This window comes from Macaca mulatta, chromosome 4 (genome assembly GCF_049350105.2).
Source record: "Macaca mulatta isolate MMU2019108-1 chromosome 4, T2T-MMU8v2.0, whole genome shotgun sequence".
Classification (NCBI taxonomy): Eukaryota; Metazoa; Chordata; class Mammalia; order Primates; family Cercopithecidae; genus Macaca; species Macaca mulatta.
Window position 1 is genome coordinate 38,027,242 of NC_133409.1, and position 5,683 is coordinate 38,032,924.

Genomic DNA, 5,683 nt, shown 5'->3' on the forward strand with positions numbered 1-5,683 from the left:
ACAGGGCGGACAAGCATTGCTTACTGAAACTGCTATGGATGTAGTCATACTTTATTTTATTTCACTGCTCAACATTCATTTTTCTTTTTAAAACAGCATCATTACTGCTATAATCAGAGGTCTGATGTTTTCTAGTCAAGGACAAATTAGACCAATCAGTTGCCCTGCTTTTGAATGTGAATCTTGAGTAGAAGAGTAGGCAGTATCTTAATGGTTAGCTTTCCACCCTCCTGCTAGTGGAGTCCTCAGCAGCCTTTGCCATCTGGGAGACAACTGCGGGAGCTCCTGCCTCTGAGCTTTGGGAGCTGACTTGCTTTCTGTGTGTATTCTGAAGCCTTGTTCTTCATCCTTTGATACATTTTGAACCCTTCTTTACTCCCTGATTTCCTTCTAATGAATTTTATGTCTAGTTTTCAAATACAGAGATTTTACTGATATATTACTTATAATTTTATTTTAAAATTTTCACTCAGAATGCAAATGATCATGATGCAAGTGACATTATGAAATAAAAAGCAAATTCCTCATAAGTATTATGCATTTATTGTTAATAACAAAATATTTAAAATTATCTCACAATTGTTGAAACCAATATGTCAGAAAACCATGGTTGAAAAATGCTGATATCTGGCCTTAGCACCTAATGGCAACCTGTTTCCAATTTTTATGTAGAGATGGTCTCTGAGATCTAGAGACCATCTACAGAGATGGTTTCAAACTTTAGGATCTGGGAATTTAAGACAACATAATTATACCATTTGTAGGAACCTACTGGAGTGGGAAAAATTCTACCTGGGGGAGGCTTTGGCTAAGCAGAAATGAAAATGGGAGGAAGGAGACTAGGGTGTATGTGGGAAAGACTGAAAGAAGAACTTCAAGAATGAGGTTGGAATAGGTTGAAAGGGAATACGTAGCTTTATCATACTGACACTTCTTTGGTGTGTAACTAATGTTCCTGGGTTTTCCAGGTGGTAAGACACTAGGTAGGTCATTCACTCACTATGTAGACTACTTTTATTTATTTATTTATTTTTGAAGTCCTTGTCCTTTATTGGGCAAGGAGTGAAGGAAGCAGACAGACCGGTTGGACATAGTAGATGGGTGTGTGAGGACAAATGCTACCCAAAAGCCAGCCAACCCACACTCCCCTGAAATGGATGCTAATGCCCTTCAAACTCTGGGCAATGGTTTCACACAGCCTCTTCCAAGGATAAAAGAAGGGGTTCTTGTAAAGCTTCTTGTTACCCTCACAAAGCAAGTTCTGAGTTCTGGTTTTTCTAGGACACTAACTCTAGTCACAAAGATCTCTGGAGTAATCAGGCATGGTGGAGTGGCAAGGTGAGTGTTTCAAAAGGATAAGTAGAACAGGAGTCTTGCCCAAACCCTGTTACAACGTCAGTGCCTGTATATGGCTTCTCAGCCCAACCAGAAATTGACAGAGAGGCATGTATGTGGTGAAAAGATATACGTATATTTAGGATTAATCAGCTGGACTCAGTTTAGATTATTCCAATTTTGTTGGCAACATCCAAAGCATTGTAATCAGGAGCCAGTTGAACATATGCCTTCTTCTTTTCATCAGGCCGAATCAGGTGTTGACCTCAGCCCCTCAATGTCATAGAGCTTCTTCACAGCCTGTTTAATCTGGTGCTTGTTGGCTTTAGCATCCACAGTGAACACAAGTGTGTTGTTGTCGTCTATCTTCTCCATGGCAGATTCAGTGGTCAGCAGAAACTTGATGATAGCATAGTGGTCAAGCTTGTTTCTCCTGGGAGTGCTCTTCCGAGGATATTTGGACTGCCTCCGGAGTCGCGGTGTCTTGGGCCGCCAGAAGGTGGGTGATGTGCAGATCTTTTTCTGTGTGTGTGTAGCTGTAGATACCTTTCAACACTGCCTTCTTGGCCTTTAAAACCTTCTCTTTGGCTTCTGCTTTGGAGGGGCAGGAGCTTCCTTCTTCGCTTTTGGCACCATCTTGTCTCATGGTTACTTTCATAATGAAAGTCACTATATAAGAGGATTGCCTCACCGAAGAGTCTGTTGAGATAGCATTCATTTTGTAGACGAATGGCCACACTGTTGTAATCATAGCTAACTGAACCCACTTGTGAGTCACTAACACTGGGGCAGCCAATCTACAGTCTGACCAGTGGCCTGTAATGATGGCCTGCTATGCAAAGCTCTTTTTTTTATGTCCTGAAATTACTTGATGCTATCTAAAAACCTAAATCTTTTATTATTATTATTATTACTACTATTATTATTACACTTTAAGTTCTAGGGTACATGTGCATAACATGCATGTTTGTTACATATGTATACCTGTGCCATGTTGGTGTGCTGCACCCATCAACTCGTCAGCACCCATCAACTCGTCATTTACATCAGGTATAACTCCCAGTGCAATCCCTCCCCCCCCACCCCATGATAGACCCTGGTGTGTGATATTCCCCTTCCCGAGTCCAAGTGATCTCATTGTTCAGTTCCCAGCTATGAGTGAGAACATGCGGTGTTTGGTTTTCTGTTCTTGCGATAGTTTGCTGAGAATGATGGTTTCCAGCTGCATCCATGTCCCTACAAAGGACACAAACTTATCCTTTTTTATGGCTGCATAGTATTCTATGGTGTATATGTGCCACATTTTCTTAATCCAGTCTGTCACTGATGGACATCTGGGTTGATTCCAAGTCTTTGCTATTGTGAATAGTGCCGCAAACACCAAAAGCAATGGCAACAAAAGCCAAAATTGACAAATGGGATCTAATTAAACTAAAGAGCTTCTGCACAGCAAAAGAAACTACCATTAGAGTGAACAGGCAACCTATAGAATGGGAGAAAATGTTTGCAATCTACTCATCTGACAAAGGGCTAATATCCAGAACCTACAAAGAACTCAAACAAATTCACAAGAAAAAAACAAACAACCCCATCAAAAAGTGGGCAAAGAATATGAACAGACATTTCTCAAAAGAAGACATGCATACAGCCAACAGACACATGAAAAAATGCTCATCATCACTGGCCATCAAAGAAATGCAAATCAAAACCGCAATGAGATACCATCTCACACCAGTTAGAATGGCAATCATTAAAAAGTCAGGAAACAACAGGTGCTGGAGAGGATGTGGAGAAATAGGAACACTTTTACACTGTTGGTGGGACTGTAAACTAGTTCAACCATTATGGAAAACAGTATGGCGATTCCTCAAGGATCTAGAACTAGATGTACCATATGACCCAGCCATCCCATTACTGGGTATATACCCAAAGGATTATAAATCATGCTGCTATAAAGACACATGCACACGTATGTTTATTGCGGCAAAGCTCTTTTTAAGCAGGAAATAATTGTCATTAGCTAGGACAAACCCTCCTTTCTCTTGGGCATATCAATAGTGAAATCTCTGATGCATGGTATTCATGTGGTAAAGAGAATGTAGTTGTTAGCAGGGGCCATGAAAAGCTCTGAATAAGCCAAAACTAGAAGTAAGAAGAAACCATAAGGAAAAAAAAATAGGAGAAATAGACCAGAAGACTTCCATTTCTGTCAATGTGGTCGATTAGAAAACCTGAAAACCCTTCTGTATCACCTGGAATTGCTGGATACTATATAACAAATATCCATTTAAATGCCTAACTGACCTTGCAAGAATATATTCATACATAAATGCATACGTACATATAAGCACACATCTATGTAGACATAAGGAAATCTCTGGAAGTTAGAAACCAAGAGGAAAATGAAAACCAGAACAGTAAGAGTTTATTTTGCAGTTGCCTGCAGGTATTTTTCAATCTCAGTAGCCAAGGACTTGGCTTTTACATGCCTTTGGAAAGAGGATATTCAGCCTTAAGTTATGTTGAGATAGAAGTTCTGAGTCTTCTGCTTAAAGCCAGGGATACAGCCTCAATCAAATGGTGTATCAGAAACAAACTGCCTGTCAGGATAGGCATTTTTCAACCATGGTTTTCTGACACAGCAGAGAGGATGACATGGGGGTTTGTCATCCTCTCTGCTGTGTCAGAAAACCATGGTTGAAAAATGCCTATCCTGACGGGCAGTTTGTTTTGTCCTGGGGTGAGGATGGGAAATGAGTCTCCTTGGTTATTTGTATCCATGCCTTCTGCCTTCTGCCTTGTGATTTTGAGATTTGAATTTACTCTCTCTGTAGGATCTGGAAGCCAAAAACTGTGAAACAATATTGTAAGAGTAATAATGTCCACTTTCTATAATAATTTTATGATAATTGTACAGTTCTGTAAAAATAACACAACTCTGGAGGAAGACACATTCTCGAGATTCTCTGAAGATAAAGTCACAATCCAGATCACAAACATACTCAAGTAAGCACTTCACCATGAAGAAAAACCAGCAGATGACAGCAAATAGCAGGAACACACCAAAAATAAACAAAGGCTACCAGTGTTTTAAAAAAGATAACAAAAGGTAAGGCATAAAAAATGAGATCAGACTCTATCCAAAAAGATGCAGCACATTGTGAGGGAATGTCCAGAACTTTAAAGAGATTTTTTGCTGTTTGTTCACTTTTCATAAATGTAGAAAAGCAATGGTCTAGAAGTAGCCGCAGAAAAGGGGAAAGAAGAGAATGCAAATATTGTCTTTGTGATGTTTTGATAAACACATTGTGGGAAAATGAACACCCATCATTTCAAAAGGCTTTGGGGCAAGAGGAAGATTTTAGTGTAAGACGAGATTGTAGAGGGAGTGTTTTCAGAATATGGGAACGTGAAATTTATTTTAATGAAACATTGTTTTCAAAAGGAGTGTTGAAAATAATTAGGAAGGAGGTTCATAGAGGAGAAAATATGGAAATAATAATACTTGAGAGTACTTCGTTGACCAGAGGATTTGTGTTCTGTCAAATGGCTCAGAATGGCTGGTTGAGAAGAATGTTGTTTGCATTTGAAGTGACACGTATGACTCTGAGGTTTCAAGTGGTATCCTAGGATGTTAGCATTCTAACATCATTTCTCTTTAAACAAGGTCATAGTGTTCTAAAAAGAAATCTCTTCATGTGGTGCTATGAAAACACACAAACAACGATATCATACTGGACACTCTGATAAACTCTTTTAATCCAATATCTAATTTAATCCTCCCTTCCAGCTCAGAATATAGATACTACTATAATCTCCATTCACTTATAAGAAAATAAAGGCTCAGAAATTTCAAGTAACTTGATTAATGTCACACACCAATAAGTTAGGGACATTATATTGGTGCTGTTTCAAACTGTGAAAAGGAATTGGCTAGTGAGAGAAGTAAAGAAAGAGCAACTTCCATTGTGTATACGACATGTATGAAAAGCACAGAGAAAGAAAACATTATGTGTTTTGTAAACTAGTATGGTCAGAGGAAAGGATCTATGTGAGAAGGTTGTGGAGGATAAGCAGAAATATAGTCAGGAATCAAAATATGGCAAGACTTGTATCTGAGCTTTCTCCTGAAAACCAATAAAGTTCTTTATAAAGGAAAGAGCTATAACCTGATTTTCATTTTAGGATAATCCCTCTTGTAGTAACACTGTGGATGGATCTGTGAGAAACTAAGCCATCAGATCAGTCAGGTTTGCAATAATCCAGGCAAAAAGCATTTCACTAAGATATGAATGAAAGTAGGGCATCATTAAGGAGGCAGAATCTGTTATATCTAGTTACCAAATGC

General features: G+C 38.9%; 1 pseudogene; it reads right to left on the bottom strand.

The window, feature by feature from the left end:
- Positions 1-1,499: 1,499 nt before the first annotated feature.
- Positions 1,500-1,971, bottom strand: LOC106998120 (large ribosomal subunit protein uL23 pseudogene; annotated as a pseudogene).
- Positions 1,972-5,683: the final 3,712 nt, after the last annotated feature.